At 42.6% G+C, this 20,788-nt stretch overlaps 1 protein-coding gene and 1 non-coding gene across 2 annotated transcripts in view; one reads left to right on the forward strand and one right to left on the reverse strand.

The window, feature by feature from the left end:
- Positions 1 to 20,788, forward strand: part of AMER3 (APC membrane recruitment protein 3) — a 114,581-nt gene that overhangs the window by 49,038 nt on the left and 44,755 nt on the right. The window lies entirely within an intron of this gene.
- Positions 10,195 to 10,332, reverse strand: LOC114816623. Its single transcript, XR_003764426.1, has one exon. It is a non-coding gene; the product is annotated as a small nucleolar RNA SNORA7 (small nucleolar RNA).

Genomic DNA, 20,788 nt, shown 5'->3' on the forward strand with positions numbered 1-20,788 from the left:
AAATAAAAGCTTAATAAATACCCTTACCACTACTAATTCTACTAAGTAGTCTCTTCTACTGGAAGAGCCTGTGATGTAGACAAATACCAAAAGGCTCTAGAGACTAGAGGATGCAGTCATCATATTATAGCTTTCTTAAATTATACTGCACCTGTTATACTCAGTTCAATTCATGATAAATAATAGTAATAGTAATAATAACATTTATTAGTGCTTACTTTGTGAAGAGTACCATACTAAGCTCTGGGAAAGAATATACAAGTGTGGATTAGACACAGATCCTGTCCCTTGAGGGGCTCACAATCTATGAATATAGAGCAGTAGAGGGAATACTGGAGACAGACATGGGGAGCAGTGAATCACTAAACATTAAACGCATAAGGGATAAGGACAGATAGCCAATACACAAAATAAAAACAAAAGTCAGTGGAGAGCTGTGGCTAGAGGAGCTGAATTTCTCCTCATGATACAAAGTCTACAGCAATGACTATGCAGTCACTAGCTTTCCTGAGGTTCTCTGAGGCCTCAAGCTGCAGGTGCTGTTGTCATTCCCACCTGGGAGGTGGAAAGCAGGATGGGATGGGGTCTCCTCGATGGTGTGGAGGGGAGCCGGTGTCAGCCCCGGGTGGTGGGGAGGGAAAGAAATTTGCTTGCATCCACCCCGATGCTTATTATTCATTCATTCATTCAATAGTATTTATTGAGCGCTTACTATGTGCAGAGCACTGTACTAAGCGCTTGGAATGTGCAAGTCGGCAACAGATACAGTCCCTTCCCTTTGATGGGCTTACAGTCTAATTGGGGGAGACAGGCAGACAAGAACAATGGCAATAAATAGAGTCAAGGGGAAGAACATCTCATAAAAACAATGGCATAAAGTGCCTGGCACATAGTAAGAGCTTAACAGATACCACAATTATTATTGTTATTATTATTGGCTTCAGAGAGCGGGGATGAGAGTGCCCAGAGAGGTGAGGCTGCAGTTGCTGGGTGATTCATTCAGCTGCAGAGGGGAAGAGGGACTGAGAAGGCCCAGTAGTGCCTGTTATACCTGGCCCAGAGTGCAGAGCAAGCCAAGGGCAGGCAGAGAGTTCCTCATGTCAGCTCGGTGAAGGCGGGGGCTGAGAGTACATGGAGTATGTATTTCACTCAGTTGTAATGGAAAACACAGGCTGAGAAGGCAGACCAGCATCTTTTACACTGGGCTTGGGGCACAGAGCATGCAGGCAGAGGCAGATAGAGAGTTCTTCAGCCTATGGTGGAGAGGGGCTGAGTGCAAACAGAGAGGCAAGATTAATGATAAGACAACTCTCAGGTACTGTACCGCAGCATAACAGAGAAGCAGCGTGGCCTAGTGGACGGAACACGGACATGGGAGTCAACAAGTAACTGGGTTCTAATCTGCGCTCCACCACTTGTCTGCTGTGTGACCTTGGCAAGACACTGGCAAGACTTGGCAAGACCTTGGCACTTCTCTGTGCCTCAATTTCCTCATCTAAAAAAAGGAGTTAAGACTGTGAGGCTCATGTGGGATATTGACTGTGTTTAATCTGAGTAGTTTAAATCTACCCCAGCACTCAGTAGTTAGTGAAAGCTTAACAAATACAGTACAAGATATATAGCATAGCAAAAAAGGGAAGTTTAGAACAAGATAGCTAAATATTCCTTCCTCACCGAGATAAAACTATGTACATTTAGTATTCTCATTCTATGCATGAATTGGTGGGGGCAGACTAAGACCCTCTACTAATACTAAACAAGAAGCATTCTGGAACAGGTAAACAATTTCAATATCGAGCTCTCCATTTTTTTTTATTTAACTGTTCAAGCTATCTTTGAAAGTCAATTGAAAATAATTTTTAAAGTGCACGGAGAAGACAAGGTTAGCCGGATATGAAGTCTGCTCTCCTGGGATTTTGAACGAAGGGGGAGACCTCAAAGTGTTGACCTCTGTCTCGGTTTAGAGCCATAAGCCTTCCACAAAGCTGGGCCGGGCCGTGTTGTTCCCATTAGGATGCAAGGTTGCAGCTCCTTACTGATGGCCATGTGGTAGCCAATTACTGACGGTCTGCAGAGAATAATGGAGTCTCCAAGGGCACTGATTTAGAATGTCTGGGCAGCTCAGGAAAGCAGGACCTGCTATCAGACTTTGGGTCATCATGTGTCTAGTTGCAGAGAAGCGTGCTTGACTGCGCAGAATAGCCCAAACAAGAGCTTCTGTGGTTTTGAACTTGTAATTTTTATGGAACTAAGTCAGAGACGGCTTGACAGCGTAACAGAAAACAAGACAAGTATTGCAGCTGAGACTAAGCTACTGGGAAAGGATAAAGAGGGGAAAGAGAGGTGACTCATAAATACTTTAGGGGCTTCAAGCTCCAAGTCTCCTCTTTGTCATCATTTCATCTTGGGGCCCGAATCACTTTAATGAGGATATATGGGTGGAAAGTTATCTCTGGAGGAACAGGTAAATTCTAATCCCTGACTGAAATGACAGCAAGACTGCTGTTCCTTTATCCTGTCTTTAAAGAAAAATAGATCAAGCCAAAAGATTTGTCCGAGAAAGTGACTGAAAAACCATTTCCTACTGCTTTCAACTTATCTGATTCAGGAGCAAGAGGAGGGGCTGGCAAAATTGGGATTTAGCAAAATTGTGATTTAGCAACATTAGAGAGCATTTTTTTAATGGTAATTGTTAAGCTGTTACTATGTGTCATGTACTGTACTAAGGTGTAGTTATAAGATAATCAGGTTGGTTGTAGTCCCTGCCACACATGGGACTCACTGTTTAGATTGGAGGGAAGAGGATTAAATCCCCATTTTACAGATGAGGTAACTGAGGCACAGGGAAGTTAAATGACTTGCACAAGGTCACACAGTAGACAAGGATTAGAATCCAGGTCCTCTGACTCCCAGGCCCATGATCCTTCCGCTGGACCATGTTGCTTTTCATGGTGATAAGGGATATCTGACCACTCACTCTCCTCCAGCCTCTGACCTGGATTGCCCTCCCTCTGTAATACCGACAGAAAATGACTCTCTCCCACTTCAAAGACTTATTGAAGGCACATTTCCTCTAAGAGGCTTTCCCTAACTATGACCTTCTTTCCTCTTCTCCCACTCCCTTCTGCGTCACCCTGATTTGCTCCCTTTATTAATCTCCCCCTAGCCCCAGAGCATTTATGTACATATCTGTAATTTTATTTATTTATTTACATCAATACCTGGCTCCCCCTTTAGACTATAAGCTCATTGTGGGCAGGGACTGTATCTGTGTTTTTTTTTAAATTAAGCATCTAATAGAGTGCTTTGCACAAAATAAGTGCTCAATAAATACCACTAACTGACTCACAGTGGAATAGTACCAGGAGGAGAGGCTCTCTCATTTACATTCACAGTGCTCCCTCAGCTTTCGCTGCTGCTCGCTCTGGCCCTGTTCCTATGGCTGTCCCGGAAGCCATTTATGCCTTGACCTCTGGTCTTGTGGCAGCTACGTACCCCAACTCAAGTTTTGTATTCACACCGAGGTGTCCTACGAGTTTTTCTAGAAGTTTCTAGAAGTTGGGTCTGGAAGTGGGTCATCTTGTACACCCTGGAAACTTCTAGAAGCTGCCTGGAGGGGCCATTTCTACAGGGGTGGTGGTGTTAGCAACAGGAACATCTTCAGCTACTATTTTTTGCACATTCAATTATATATTTATCTCTATTGCTTTCTCCCAGTTGCCTAGTACAGTGCTCGGCACAGAGTAAGCACTGAGTAAAATACCATTGAGTGATTTATTATTGACCTCATCCCTGATACATTTGTTCCACATCCTGTTGTATCCTCATTTTTTCTCCCACTTCCATTATTTGTAAATTTTTTTTGTCTCTCTGTTAGACTCTAAGCCCCTTGAGAGCCGGCATCCTGTCTACCAACTGTTTTGGACTCTCCCAAGAGCTTAATACAGTGGTCCTGACAAAATAAACATTAATTAAATACCAATGATTGACGGTCTCTCTGTACACCCCATTAAATTGTAAACTCCTTGGCAGTGAGTCTTGCTTTTATTGTGGCCTCCCTAGTACCCTAGTAGTGTACTTTACACTTAGTATGTGTTCAGTAAATAGCATTTTCCCCTTTAGAGTCAGTTTATTGTGGACAGTGACTGTTTTAGTATAGTGCTTTGCAAAGAGTGAGTGCTCAATAAATATGACTAATTGGTAGATTGAACATTGATGAAGATGATGGAAAAAGGAAAGAGAGGGGACAAGAAGAAGAGAAGGAAACTCAGCAGTCTATCCTTCATCTCCTTACTACTGCATCATCCTACCACTGCCATCCTGCCATCCTGCCACTGCCATTGGGTACCATCCAACCTCATCAGATAAAATTGGCATCCTAATGGGTGCCAACCTATGGAAGCTTTTCAAGCAGCATGTCAGGACCAGGTATGCCATCCATTTGTAAAATTAATGATAATAAAATAATTGTGGTATTTGTTAAGTGCTTACTATGCACCAGCTACTGTACTAAGCACTGGGGTAGATTCAAGGTAATCATATTGGACACAGTCCCTGTCCCACATAGGTCTCATAGTCTTAATCCCCATATTACAGATGAGGTATCTGAGGCCCAGAGAAGTGAAGTGACTTGCCCAAGATCACACAGCAGACAAGTGGTGTAGACTGGACTAACCCTGGTCCTTCTGACTCCATGGCCTGTGCTCTACCCACTAGGCCAATCTGATGCACATGGACTGCTGCAATTGTGCCCATCTTGCAAGCACTGGAGCAGACGTGCCCAACAATGCAGTCATTGCCCAAAAAGTTGTAAATTTCCAGACCATCCATAAACATGAGCTAAAATTTCTTCTACTTAAAATATTTCACTATCTGTAAATTCTATGGCGGGATCAAGTTGGTCACTGCTCCAGCAGTGTGGTGGCAACTGAGACCAGTTAGGCTGGTTAGGACCCTAAATCTGGGCCCATCCCATCTGATTTAGCACATCTGATCACATTCCTGAAGAGGCATGGGGAGCTGAGACTATCATCCATATCAGGCTCTTCTAGAGGAAACGGAGTTTGTCAGCATAAAATTCTGTAAAATTCAGGCCAAGAATTTGCAGAACACCTTCACCTAGGTCCCTACATTTATCACATTTTGAAATAATTTGGAAAATAAAATATCATTGGCCCAGTGTTTTTGGTAATTAGATTGTATTTCCCAGGGCTCAACTGAATACTTCACATATTTTCATTTACTTTTAAAACAGAAGACTTCTATTAGAATGGTTATGATAAACCTCATGGCCATAGAATGGAGAATTAATTGTGTCTTCTGCAATTTACCAAATCATTTCAGATTACAATGTTATGTTAAAGAAGTCATGGAATAGTAAGCCACTATGCCAATTGAATAAACACAAAATAGCATCAATTTGTCATCAATTTGGTATATCATCTGTCATTCTTTAAATGTATTTCCTATTATCCATAAATTAAATACTATAATTAACTACCAGTGCTGTTTTATAGTAACCAAACACATTAAGAATACTTGCAAGATAATACACAAATTTAATCAAAATTGTCTGGGCTGATGATATTACTCTCAGATGTAATTGATGAAAATGCTCCATTCAGTCCAGTAAGGAAGAGTCCAATTTCAATTTAAGTGACACTAAAAATGAAGGGTCTATTCTTCAGAATGAATAAAAATCATTATCAATCAATCACTGGTATTTATTGAACCCTTACCGTGTGCAGACACGATGCTAAGCACTTGGAAGAGTACAATAAATAGAGTTAGTACAGTAAATAAAGCCCTCTCAAGCTTACACCTGGAGAGTTTCTAGTACTTTAATACTCTCGGCTTTGGGAGGGAGAGTCAAGCAGAGGCATATTCATTCCATTCCTAGCTTGGGCTGTGGCTAGAGAGTAGAAGGGAATCTGTTACAAGTCAAAACTCACCTGTGCTGGGCAGCAGAGGCATGGGAGAGAGTCGAGGGCAGAGACTCAAGTTTACTGAGCGGAAGGAGGCAATGGTAAACCACTTCTGTACTTTTACCAAGATAACTCTTTAGATACACTACCAGAATGATTGCAGATGGAGAGTGGGGAGTTCTGGGAAAGATGTGTCCATCGAGTTGCTATGAGTCAGAAACTACTCAACAGCATAAGACAAGACATGTTCAATTAATAGTGGTGATAATGTTGGTATTTATTAAGCGCTTACTATGTGCCGAGCACTGTTCTAAGCGCTGGGGTAGACACAGGGGAATCAGGTTGTCCCACGTGGGGCTCACAGTCTCAATCCTCATTTTACAGATGAGCTAACTGAGGCACGAGAAGTTAAGTGACTTGCCCAAAGTCACACAGCTGACAAGTGGCCGAGCCAGGATTCGAACCCTTGACCTCTGACTCCAAAGATGATGGTATTTATTAAGCACTTACTTGTACCAAGCACTATGGTAAGCGCTGGAGTAGATAAACGAGATCGGACACAGTTCCGGTCCCATGTGGAACTTAGAGTCTAAGGGGAAGGGAAAAGAGATATTTTATTCCTTTTGAACAGATGAGCTACCTGAAGAAAGGAGAAGTCAAATAACTCACTCAAGGTCAAGTAGAAAGTGATGACAAAGCTAGGACTATAACCTGGTCTTCTGACTTCCAGTTCTTTGCTTTTTCCACTAAGGCACCTGGCTTACTCATTTGGATTCAAAATCCCATCATTAATTCAGTTTACTTCGATTACATGCAGGTTCTCATTTTGTGACACTCTCCACATAATTTAAGTCCTTCAAGACTCATTAATGAATAATTCAAATAATTGGGAAAAAAAGGGGGACTTTGTGGGGAAGAAAGGAGGGGCTGGATTATCTTATGTAGTTGTCAGTGGACCTTGAATTCACTATTGAACTGCTCTACTCCATTTCACTTAGTACTGTGTGGTTTCTTCCTCTGGGAGTCTCTGATTTCACTCCTTTCTAGAATCTCTGCTTTCTCAACTTTCTGTTACCATTATCTCTGTATCCTCCCCCTTTCCTTCATGTGTTTATGCAATTTAATGAAATGTAGCTATTGTCTAGAAGTAGAGCTATCTTGATATTGAAGAATGATATTTACCTTCCTCAATTAAACTTTTAATGATAATGGAAATATTAATAGTGATAAATCATCATCATCATCATCATAATTTAATTTGTTTTTCACTTATTTTGTGTCAAACACCTACTAAACCCTGGGGTAGATATAAGTTAATCAGGATGGACAAAGTCCATATCCCACATGGGCCTCATAGTCTTGAGAGGAAGGGAAACTAGGCATTGAATCCCCATTTTACAGATGAAGGAACTGAGGCAGAACAGACAAGAAGTGGAGCCAGGATTAGAACCAAGGTCCTCTGACTCCCAAGTTCATGTTCAATTTATGTTCAATGTTTAAGAAACCTCAAAATAAGTAAATCAGTTGGAGTAAACTCGCCTAATCCACCTTGGCCTTTCATTTGCCTTTGACACTGTTGACCACCCCCTTCTCCTGGAAACGTTATCCAACCTTGGCTTCACTGACTCTGTCCTCTTCTGGTTCTCCTCATCTCTGGCAGTGCATTCTCAGTCTCTTTTGTGGGCTTCTCCTCTTCCTCTGACCCTCTAACTATAGGGGTCTCTCAAGGTTTAGTTTTGAGTCCCCTTCTATTCTCCATTTACACTCACTCCCTTGGAGAACTCATTCTCTCTGCTTCAACCACCATCACTATGCAGGTCTTATTCAAATCTATATCTCCTCCTCTGATCTCTGTCCCCCTCTCCACACCTGTATCTACTCCTGCCTTCAAGATATCTCTACTTGGATGTCCTCGTGTCCCCTCAAACTTAACATGTCCAAAACAGACCTCCTTATCCTCCCACCCAAACTCTGTTCTCTCCCTGACTTTCCCATCACTGTAGACAGTACTACCATTCTTCCCATCTCACTGGCCTGTAGTCTTGACATTATCATTGATTCCTCTCTCTCATTCAACCCATATATTCAATCATCACCAAATCCTGTGGGTTCCACCTTCACAACATCTCTAAAACCTGCTGTTTCCTCTCCATCCAACTACTACCACACTAATACAATCAATCATCCTATCCTGCCTAGATTACTGCATCAGCCTCCTTGCTGACCTCCCAACCTCCTTTCTCTCCCCACTGCAGTCCAAACTTCACTCAGCTGCCCAGATCATCTTTCTACAAAAATGTTCAGGACATGTCACCCCCCCTCCTCAAAAATCTCCTTTGGTTACCTATCCACCTCCATATCAAACAAAAACTCACCACTGACTTGCCCCCTCCTACCTCACCTTGCTTTTCTCCTTCTACATCCCAGACCGCAAATTTTGTTCCTCTGGTGCTAACCTTCTCACTGTGCCTCCATCTCTCCTGTCTCACCACCAACCCTTGGCCCATATCCTGCCTCTGCCCTGGAATGCCCTCTCTCCTCAAATTTGCCAGGCAGTAACTCTCCCCCACTTCAAAGCCTCATTAAAAGCACATCACCTCCAAGAGGCCTTCCCAGAATAAGCCTCATTTTTCCTCATCTCCCACTCCCTTCTGGGTCGCTCTGACTTGCTCCCTTTAATCTTCTTCCCCTGTCCCGCCAGCCCCATAGCACTTACATATATATCTGTAATTTTATTTATTTGTATTGATGTCTGTCTCCCCCAGTCTAGACTGTGAGCTCATTATGGGTAGGGAATGTCACTATTTATTGTTGTCTTGTACTTTCCCAAGGGCTTAGTACAGTGCTTACTGTGTGAAAAGTACACATGGAATAAACCCTTAGGTTGAAATTTCCCTTTGTGTGGCCCATACTTACTAAGAAAGTTTTGTGTTCCAAAACAGAATTTCTCATTTCACTCAGTTACAAGGTTTACTTTTAGAAGTATAAGAATAGAGATAGAATAGGAGGATAAATGAGTTGAATCTTTGGACAAAAGGAAAGCCTCAAAGGGAGATAAAGCATGGCTGGAAAGTTTGAACAATTTCATCTTCCTCCTTTCTTCATGATCTGGCTGTGTTCCCTTTAAGCAGGGGATACTCATCCCAATCAGATCAGCATTTATGTAGAGGAGTAGCATGACTTAGTGGAAAGAACACGGGCTTGGGAGTCAGAAGGTTGTGGGTTCTAATCCTGCCTCTGCCACTTATCAGCTGTGTGACTTTGGGTAGGTCACTTTACTTCTCTGTGCTTCAGTTACCTCATCTGTAAAATGGGGATTAAGACTGTGAGCTCCACGTGGGACAGCTGGATTACCTTGTATCTACCCCAGTGCTTAGTACAATGCTTGTCACGTAGTAAGCATTTAACAAATACCATCATCATCATCATTCTTGTACTTTAACATCTCCTCGATCTGTAATTTATTTTAATGTCTGCCTCCCCCTGTAGACTGCAAGCTCCTTGTGGGCAGGGATTATGTCCACTGACTCTCTTATAATGTACTTTACCTAGTGCTTAGTAAGTGCTCAATAAATACCAATGATTGACTTTGATACCCCAAATCACTTGTCAAATTTGCTCTCAAGAGTTATATGAACAGTAGTTTTCTTTAGAATTGTTTGAGTTATACTGAATTATAGGTGTTTTCAGATCTGGTCATTAAGATGTAGCTAAATTCTCTGAGGATTTCTGTAATGAAGTTGTAACCAATCAATTTTTCCTTCTTAAATATGTCTTAGATAATTTCTTCACATATGTGCCTTCTGAGTTTCATTTTGGCCAAGCCAAATCTGATACTGTTTGCTATTCTGCTTGTCTCAGTCATTCAGTCTTGGACATCATTTTAAGAGCAGAGGACATATCTTCTCACTTGACCGTACTCTCCTAAGCTGTTAGTATTTCGCTCTGCACCCAGTAAGCAATCAATAAATACCATTGATCGATTGCCTGTAAGCTCACTGAGGGCAAGGATTGTGTCTACAAATACTATTGTAGTGTACTCTCACAAGTGTTTAGTACAGTGCTCAGCACATCGTCTTGTCTTTGACTCATAGTGACTCCATGGACACATCTTTCCCAGAATGCCCCACCTCTATCTGCAGTAATTCTGGTAGCATCCCCATAGTTTTCTTGGTAAAAATACTGAAGTGGTTTACCATTGCCTTCTTCCATTTGAGTCTCCACCCTTGACTCTTTTTCATTACACTGTTGCCCAGCACAGGTGAATTTTGCTTGTAGCAGATTGCCTTCCACTCTCCAGCCACTGCCCAAGCTAGGAATGTAATGAGTATGACTCTGCCTGACTCTTCCTCCCTTAGCCAAGAACGGTAGAGTACTAGAAACTCTCCAGGTGCCATCCTGAGAGGGGGCTTAGCACAGAGGATGCACTTAATAAATATTATTGATTAAGGGGATCCCATACACTACCATGGCTTCAACTAGCACCTCCCACATCTCCCACAACTCGCACATCTACCTCATGTGCTTTGACCTTTCTTCTTTGCTGCAACCTTTCATTTCATCCTGCTTCCAGGGATTCCACACTTAGAACAGTGCTCTGCACGTAGTAAGCACTTAACAAATACCATCATCGTTATTATTGATATTATCGTTATCTCAATTGGATGTTCAATATATCCAAAACTGAACTTTTCTTCCAAGTCCAAACCTCTCCTACTGCTACCTAACTTTCATATCACAGTTGATAACTCCACCATTGTCCAATAATAATAATAATAATAATAATAAAAGTGGTATTTATTAAGTGCTTACTATGTGCCCGGCACCATTCTAGGCACTGGGGAAAATACAAGCTAATCAGGTTGGACAGAGTCCCTGTTCCCTGTGACTTAATCCCCCTTTTACAGGTGAGGTAACTGAGGCCCAGAGAAGTGAAGTGACTTGCTCAAGGTCACACAGTGGACAAGTAGCAGAGCAGGGATCAGAACATAGGTCCTTTTGACTCCCAGGCCTGTGCTGTATCCATTAGGCCATACTCCTTCTCTGCTCCCATTTGTCTAGCTCTTAACTTTAGTATTATCCTCAGTTGTTCACTCACTTTTAACCTTCAAATACAGTTTTTCACCTTGTCCTGTCAGTTCTAGAATTTCCATTTCAGTTCTCCGAAAGTACCGTTAGGATCCATTAGAATCCTCTTACTTGGTAAAGTCATTCAAGATTATATTATAAAGATTGAACTGACAGGATTTAAGTAATGATTGAATTTGTGTTTTGAATGAGAGAGAGGATTCGAGGTTAAGGCCAAGATTATGAGGTTGTGAGACAGGGAGGATGGTGGTCCTGTCCACAGTGATGGGAAAGTCATGGGGAAGATGGGTTTTGGGTGGGAAGATAAGGAGCTGATGATGATGGTGATGATATTTGTTAAGTGCTTCTTATGTGACAAGCACTGTTCTAAGTGCTGGGGTAGATTCAACGTTATCAGGTTGTCCCACGTGGAGCTCACAGTCTTAATCCCCATTTTACAGATGAGGTAACTGAGGCACAGAGAAGTTAAGTGACTTACCCAAAGTCACACAGCTGACAAGTGGTGGAGTGAGAATTAGAGCCCATGACCTCTGACTCCCAAGTCCATGCTCTTTCCACTAAGCCATGCTGCTTGGGACATATTAAGTTTGAGGTGTTGGCAGGACATCCAAGTAAAGATATCCTGAAGGCAGGAGGAAATGTAAGACTGCAGAGAGGGAGAAAGAGAGAGAGAGAGATCAGGACTGGGGATCTAGATTTGGGAATCATCCACATAGTGCCTTATGTCACTAGCTCTTTTCTTCCTACTTACCCACTATCTTCTCCCACTATATCTCAATTCTTTCTTTTCATTCTTTTCAAGTTAACCTGTGTCTCATTCTCATTTTTCCTGCTGCTGGTCTATTACTGAAGCTCTCCTTCCTTCCTGAACTTCCTTTCCTTCACATCCGGCAAATCGTTGCTTTCTCCATCTTCAAAGCCTTTCTGAAATCACTTCTTATCTGAGAGGACTTGGTGATTTATTTTCTAAGCTTCCTACCTTATTTTCCCAGATGCCACTTCAGCACTTCCACACCACCTAATCAATTAAGTACTCCACAACCTCTCAATGCACTTACGTAAAAATCTTTATACTCTATTGCTTCCTCCTACAGGTAATTAATTTTAGTTTCTGTCACCCTCATTTTATTGTAATTTTATTTAGGTAGGGGCCATGTATACTCAGTGTATTGTACTCTTCCAGTTGCTCTGTATATAGTATTACTCAGCGCACTACCGACTGATTTGTAATCCGGTGTCTATAATTGGTGGCCATAACCTTTTTCCTCTGGATCCTCCCATTTCCTTGGGCTACCCTGTTCCTTTTACAGTCAGATATGGTGTTCGACACAGGAAATCTAGATTTTTGAGGATAGGGCACTCTCCTGGGTGTCAAAAGTCTCTGCCACTTGTCTGCTATGTGACTGACCTTGGACAAGTCACTGACTTCTCTATGTCTTAATGACCTTATCAGATTCCATAGATTGTAGCCTCCCACTCCTCCCTCTTAATGTGGCTAATTATCTGACTCAAAACTTAAGAATTTGGATATGGAATTGTAAGTTTGTCTCTAGAATGTAAGCTCACTGTGGGCAAGGACTATATCTATTCATTGTTATGCTGTACTCTCCCAAGTGGTTAATATAGTGTTTTGCACACAGTAAGTGCTCAATAAGTATGATCAAATGAATTGAATGAATAGTTCACCCTTTTGCACCGGTATCTCAGTTGAGAAGCAGCATAGCCGAATGGTTAAAGCCTGAGCCTGGAAGACAGAAGGAGCTGCTTTCTAATTCCAGCTATGCCACTTTTCTGCTGTGTCACCTTGGGCAATTCTCTTCACTTCCCTGTGCCTCAGTTACCTCAACTGGAAAATAGGGATTAAGACTGTGAGCCCCATATGGGACAGATACTGTGTCCAACCTGATGAGCTTGTATCTACCCCAGTGCTTAGAACAGGGCTTGACACATAGTAAGCACTTAACAAGTGCCATTATTATTATTATTAACCACCTACTTGGTGTAATATACTAAGTATTTGAGAAGTACAAAAGAAAGAAGATATACATTTCCTGCCCATGGGGAGTTTATATCTGGATACAGATTCAAATATATTTAAAACTAGAACAGTCATGGTAAATAATTGAATATACAGCTATATAAATGTCAATACAAGAGTGCTGAGACTGAGTATAAGTAAGTTGAATGTTGGGAAAACTGTTGACTTGAGGTGAGAGGGAGTTCCAAACTGGTGGAAACAGCATGAGTGAAGAAACAAAGGCTGGAAAGTCAAGAGCAAGGTAGAGTTAGAAGACAGGCTTCGAAGGAAAAAAAAGAGAAAGTGGGGGAAAAGCAGGTGGAGAGGGCAGAAAGCTTGGATGGAGCTCTGTGATAGAGAACTTGAAACTGATTGCAAGGACTTTTTGTTTGAGGTGGAGGGACACCGAAATCTGATGGAGGGTTTGAAGAGAGGATAGATTTCGAGGTGGGAGAAGCTGGAAAAAGGAAAGCCATTGAGGAGGAAGTTACAGTAGTAGAAGCTTGATATCATCAGAGTTTATACCAGAATGGTAGCTGTTTGGGTAGAAAGGAAAAGGCAGATCTGGGTGATGGTGTGTAAATAGAGTCTCCAAGATTTGGCAATAGATTGAAAGTAAGGGCTGTAATTTATTTATTTACATTAATGTCTGTCTCTCCCACCTCTAGACTGAAAGCTTGTTTTGAGCAGGGAATGTGTCTATTGTTGTATTGTACTCTCCCAAGCACTTAGTACAGTGCTCTGCACACAGTAAATGCTCAATAAATATGATATGATTGAGTGAATGAATGAATGAAAGTGCAAAGTAAAGGATGGCATTAAGTTTACATATTTCTGGGACAGGGAGGATGGTGGTGTTAGTAACTGAGATGGGAAAGTTAGGAGAAAGAGTGGACTTAGGAGGGAAGATGACTATTTCTGTTTTAGACATATGGAGTTTTAAGTGCTGGAGAAAAATCCAAATGGAAATGTCTTGGAGACAAGAGGAGACGGGAGGCAGTAGCTCAGATTAAAGGGCAAGGCTAGAGAGATAGATTTGAGAGTCACTTGTATAGAGATGGGAAGCAGTGTGGGTTAGTGGATAGAGCACAGGCCCAAGAGTCAGAAGGACCTGGGTTCTAACCTTGGCTCTACCACTTGTCTGCTGTGTCACCTTGGGCAAGTCACTTCACTCTTCTGGGCCTCAGTTTCCTCATCTGTAAAATGGGTATGAAGACTCTGCGCCCTCTTGGAACAGGATCCCTGTCCAATCTGCTTTGCTTGTATCCACCTCAGTGCTTAGAAAAGTGCTTGGCACATACTAAGTGCTTAACAAATGCCACAGTCATTATTATTATTATCATTATTATTAACTGAACTCAAGTGAGGAGATGCTTTTCCTGAGAGAGTAAGTGTACAGCAAGAAGGGAAGGGGAGTCAGAACAGAACCCTGAGGGATGCCCAAAGTAGGAGGATGAGAGGCAGAGGTGGAGTCAGTGAATGCAAACAAGGAGAGGCCAGAGATGTAGGAGGAAACCCAAGAAAGTCTTGGACCAGCAGAACTGAGGCCCAATAGACGTACAAAAGAATATAACAGTGGTTTACTATTCTTAATCCTTCCCCAGTGGCTAATTCACTTCATGATTAAGGAGTTATAGGCATACCTTGGGTTGGAATTTTTCTTGAAAATATGAGTGCATTGTGAAGCAACTTACTCTGGGATACATTTTCTTTGTACATTTCAAAATAATCTGTTAGTTTCCTGATTTAATCCCGACTTGATGATATATGCTTTTAGAAAATTAAAAATTATATATATTCACCCCACCCTCAGCCCTGCAGTACTTGCGTAGATGCCCGAAATTTACTTTAATGCTTGTCTCACCTCTAAACTGTAAGCTCTTTGTGGTCAGGGAATATGTCTACCAACTTGGTTATATCACATCATCCCAAATGCTTAGTACAGTGTTCTGGACACAGTAATGCTCAATAAATATGATTGATTGATTCCCCACAACTAACCTCCCATGCCCCCCTCCCCTCTTCCACTCCTAGGGACTTTCTTGACCCCTGAATACCCACACATAACTCCCTCCACCCTAACCCACCTATCTTGCATTTTCTTTTAATTAGAGTCTCACTTGGCTCCTGTTTAAGCCATGTGTGGCTTCTGCCATGTCCCTCAGAACATGGTTTGGAATCTGTTAAGGGGTCTAATTTTTCATCGTCAGATACTTGAATCTTGACCCTGCTCCCTTGTCCCAAATGGCACCAAGCCAGTTAGACCCAGCCACATTCCCTCTGAGGCTTTGGCTCTAAATTTCCCCTCACAGCATCTGTCACACACGGTGGGTGTTAGCTGCCCATCAGGTTTTCTCTTTTCACTCTAGTCTGGGGGCATTGCCAACACTGAGAAGCGACAACAACAACCCACCAAGTCATGTGTAGTGAAAGAACTACACAGTCATTCTGTGGTTTGCTAATCTACATTTCTCAAAACAAATGAAAAGCTTCTAGAAAACCCTTGTTTTTCAGATCCTTTCTATTAAAACATTAGTTTATGATCTGCTGATACTGCCCCTTCCTCTGATTTGTTCCCTTAGGCAGGATATGACTGAGGGAAAAATCTGCTGTTGAGTCCCCCATATGTGACATAATCCTTCCTGGTTTTTCATGTGGGAGAGTGGGTGCCATCGCAATGCTGATGATCCCCAAATTTACCTCTCCAGTCCTAAACTCTTTCCTTCTCTACAGTCTCACATTTCCTCCTGCCTTCACGACTTCTTTCCTTGCATCTCCTGCCAACACATCAGACTTAACATGTCCAAAACAGAACTGCTCATCTTCCCACCCAACCCTGCCCGCCCCCGACTTTCCCATTGCTATAGAAAGCACTGCCATCCTCTCTTTCTGGCAAGACTGTAACCTCGACATTATCCTTGACTCATCTCGCTCATTCATTCACATATTCAGTGTCATCAAATCTTATTGGTTCCACCTTCACAATAATAATAATAATGTTGGTATTTGTTAATAATAATAATAATAATAATAATGTTGGTATTTGTTAAGCGCTTACTATGTGCCGAGCACTGTTCTAAGCGCTAGGGTAGACACAGGGGAATCAGGTGGTCCCACGTGGGGCTCACAGTCTTAATCCCCATTTTACAGATGAGGGAACTGAGGCCCAGAGAAGTCAAGTGACTCGCCCACAGTCACACAGCCGACAAGTGGCAGAGCTGGGATTTGAACTCTTGACCTCTGACTCCAAAGCCCGGGCTCTTTCCACTGAGCCACGCTGCTTCTCTTCTTCACAACTTCTTCTTCTTCTCTGCTTCACAACATGGCTAAAATCCACCCTTTCCTCTCTGGGTGATCCACCCTTTCCAAACTGTTCCTATGTTGATCCTGGCACTTATCCTATTTCACCTTGATTACAGCCTCCTAGCTGATCTCCTTGCCTCCTTCCTCTCACAGTTACAGTCCATACTTCACTCTGCTGGCCAGATCATTTTCCTTAAAAAAGTTGAGTCCTTAATAATTATGGTACTTCATGCTTGCTATGTGCCAAGCTCTGTTCTAAGCACAGGGGAAGATAAAAATTAATCAGATTGGACATAGTCCCAGTTCCCAAGGGGATCACTGTCTTAATCCCCATTTTACAGCTGAGGTAACTGAGGCACAGAGAAATGAAATGAAATGATTTGCCCAAGGTCACACAGCAGACATGTGGCAGAGCAGGGATTAGAACCCAGGTCCTTCTGACTTCCAGGCCCATGCTCTATCCATTAAGCCATGCTGCTTCTCTTGTTTCCCTACTCCTCGAGAACCTCCAGAGGCTTCCCATGCACCTCTGCACCAGACAGAAACTATCGTTGGCCTTAGAACACTCAATCAGCTTTAGTCTTCCTATCTCACCTCACTCATTTCCTTCTACAACCCAGCCCACACACTTCTCTCCTCTAATGTCAACCTACTCACTACACCTCATTGTCATTTGTCTTGTCGCCAACCCCTTGAAGGTATCCTCCCTCTGGCCTGGAACTCTCTCCCCCTTTATATCAGATAGACAACCATTCTCCCCACCTTCAAAGCCTCAGTCAAATCACATCTCCTTCAGAAGGCCTTCCCCAACTCAGCCCTTATTTCTCCTACTCTCTCTCTCCTTTCTGCATTGCCCTGGCATGTGGATTTGTACTCTTTGAGCATTTGATATTCACCCCACCCTCAGCCTGGTGACACTTATGTGCATATCCATAATTTATTTTAGTGTCTGTCTCCCCATCTAGTCTGCAAGATCTGTGTGGGCAGGGAACGTGTCTACAAACTGTCTAAGAGAAGCAGTGTGGCTCAGTGGAAAGAGCTCGGGCTGGGGAGTCAGAGGTAATGGGTTCAAATCCTGGCTCAGATGCTTGTCAGCTGTGTGACTTTGGGCAAGTCACTTAACTTCTCTGTGCCTCAGTTACCTCATCTGTAAAATGGGGATTAAGACTGTGAGCCTCATGTGGGACAACCTGATCACCTTGTATCCTCCCCAGCACTTAGAACAGTGCTTTGCACATAGTAAGCACTTAACAAATGCCATCATTCATCATTCAAACTGTGCTGTACTGCACTCTCCCAAGTGCTTAGTACAGTGCTCTGCACACAGATAGTGCTCAGTAAATGCCATTGACTGATTGGTAGACACTCAGCTTGCACTGTATCTTACTTCTCATGGCAGCAGGCACTCTGTTTCCCAGGTACCTGACTACCAGAGAAGCAGTGGTTTTTAGTGAATGAAGCAAAGGCCTGCAAGTCAGAGAATCTTTGTTCAAAGCCCAGCTCTACCATTTGCCTGTAGTGTGACTTTGGTCCATTAGTTAATGTAGTCTGTGCCTCAGTTTCCTCATCTGTAAAATGAGGATCCCACACCTGTCCATCCTCTTACTTAGAGTCTGAGGCCCATGTTGGAGAGGGCTTGTATCTGATCTTATTATCTTGTATCTATCACGTCGTTTAGAACAGACTTGTTCCATAGTGAGCAGTTAATAACTATAGTTATTATTATGATTATTATCATTACCAGTCCCATGCTCTTTTCAGAACAAAATGGAAACTTTGGGAAAGGAGATATCAGAAACTGCAGGAAATGGGGAGGGAAGGCAGATTTGATGAATTGGGAGGTTTTCTGAGCTGATTCACACTTCCTCTGCTTCTCTTTTTTCTGTGGTATTTGTTAAGTGCTTACTATGTGCCAGGCACTGTTCTAAGTGCTGGAGTAGATACAAGATAATCAAGTCAGACACAGTCCATGTCCAATATGGGGCTCACAGTTGTAATCCCCATTTACATATGAGATAACTGAGGCACAGAGAAGTCAAGTAACTTGCCCAAGGTCACACAGCAGACAAGTGGCAGAGCCAGGGCTAGAACCCAGGTCCTCTGACTCCCAGGCCCATGCTGTATCCACTAGGCTGTGATGTGCCCCAGTGGTGAGAGCCCAACACAGAGTTTTGTACATTCCAAGCACATAGTATAGTGCTCTGCACATAGTAAGCGCTCAATAAATATGAATGAATGAATGAATGAATGAATGAATGAATGAGGAAACTACAAGATTTCTTGGACGGCGTGGGGATCTCTGCCCTGCCTTTTCTCAGCTGTGGGCTGCCCTCTTACCCTCCGCAGCCCAGACTGGAGCCGTAGCTCCATCCCAGCCCCACAGAGATGGAAAGGGAGAGGGCAGAGGGCCCACAACTCAAGAAGACTTCCCTAATTGTGGTGTTTGTTAAGTATTTACTTTGTGTCAGGCACTGTACTAAGCTCTGGGGTCGATACAGTACTATCAGGTCAGATACAGTCCCTGTCCCACATAGGGCTCACAGATTTTATACCCATTTTATACTCATTTTATTGAGGAGGAAAATTAGGCAAACAGAAGTAAAATGATTTACCCAAGGTCATACAAGAAAATGGCAGAAATGGGATTAGAACACAGGACTTCTGACTCTCAGTTCTGTGCTCTACTAACTAGACCATGCTACTTCCCTCTATTCAGTGATCTTTATGGAGACTCTCCAGAGAGAAGTAGACCTGCAGACCTGGGGGCTTTTTCCCTCCTTTTGGTTGTAAGTGAATCCCCCAGGAAACATGGAGTGGGTCAATATGAACCCCCAAACTGTAGCTCTTGACCTGATTGTGGAGTAAGTCCCACCCTGCCTCCTGCTCCTTCCCCAGCCCCTATTCGTTAGCAATGCTGAAACTGATCCTTAGTATATTGAGAAAGGGAATAGTTTCTCAGTAAAGCCACCAAAAAAAGTCAACCTTTGGGGAATTGGCAAAACAGGAGCATCTCTGTCTGTAAAGTCAGATTGGCTTCAAGTTACCAGCTAAAGTTAATGAAAGGGAAATGTGGGAGCAGAGAGCAGCCGCTGGACAGGTATCTCTAGATTTTATGTGTTGTGAACACTTGGAACTGGGGATGCACCTTTATTTATTCATTCAATCATATTTATTGAGCGCTTACTGTTGCAGAGCACTGTATTAAGTGCTTGGAAAAATACAATACAACAATAAACAATGACATTCCTTGCCCGCAATGAGCTCACAGTCTAGAGCTGGGGAAACAGACATCAGTATAAATAAGTAAAATTCCAAATATGCAAATAAGTGCTTTGGGGCTGGGAGGGGGAATGAGCAAAGAAATAAATGACAGGTATGTACATAAGTCACCTGACTACTTGTTTTATTTTGTTGTCTGTCTCCCCTGTTTAGACTGCGAGCCCGTTGTTGGGCAGGTATTGTCTCTATCTGTTGCCGAGTTGTACATTCCAAGCACTTAGTACAGTGCTCTGCATATAATAAGCGCTCAATAAATATGACTGAGTGAATGAATGAAAGTCCTTTGAGGCTGGGAAGAGGGAAGAGCTAAGGGATCAAGTCAGGGTGATGCAGAAGGGAGTGGGAGATGAAGAAAAGTGAGGCTTAATCTGGGAAGGACTTTTGGAGGAGACGTGCCTTCAAGCCTTTACTTTGATGAGATCTAGGGTCATGAAATGTCCTGAGTGAGGTCATCTGCTCCCCTCTCCTTCAGCAGGATTGAAAACCATCCTATAAGATCTTGCCTTCCTCTTCACCCATGAACACCGTCTCCAGATTCCATTTTAGCCCTTTCAGTATACCCTGAGGGGAAAGTAGTTTTATACCAGTCTGGTTTTCTCATTCTGTCTCCTGTCCAGTATGGATTTTGCACTTTGTCCATTATTTTATTTTAAATTTAGATTCTCTCCTGCCGCCGTGTTCTGTCAGTTGGAAGCAGCCCATAAAAACAAGTTCAGTTTTGGAAAATTTAACTTAAGGTCATAAAAATTTTAGATGACTGTCTACCACTGACTTTGCAAGGTTATCAGTGGATAATATTTATTGAGCACCCACATTCTGGGTCTGGAGCACTGTACTAAAAGCTTGTATGAGTCAGTCAATCATATTTATTGAGCACTTACTATGTACAGAGCACTATACTAAGCAATGGGGAAAATACAGTATAACAATGTCACAGACACATTTCCTGCCCACAACAAGCTTACAGTCTAGTTATGAGTACAGTTGAAATAGTAATCAGGATCTCTTCCCTCAAGAAGTTTACAATCCAGCAGGGGAGATAGATACTAGAAGAAATTGCAGATAGAAGGAAGAAGGAAAAGGGGATTTGTAAATGAGTTAGTGCTTATATAATAGGGTATATAAGTGTGAAAGGAAGTTGTGAGTACTCAAGTGCAAAAGTGATTCAGAAGTGCTG

Source organism: Ornithorhynchus anatinus, chromosome 1, assembly GCF_004115215.2.
Source record: "Ornithorhynchus anatinus isolate Pmale09 chromosome 1, mOrnAna1.pri.v4, whole genome shotgun sequence".
NCBI classification, from domain to species: Eukaryota; Metazoa; Chordata; class Mammalia; order Monotremata; family Ornithorhynchidae; genus Ornithorhynchus; species Ornithorhynchus anatinus.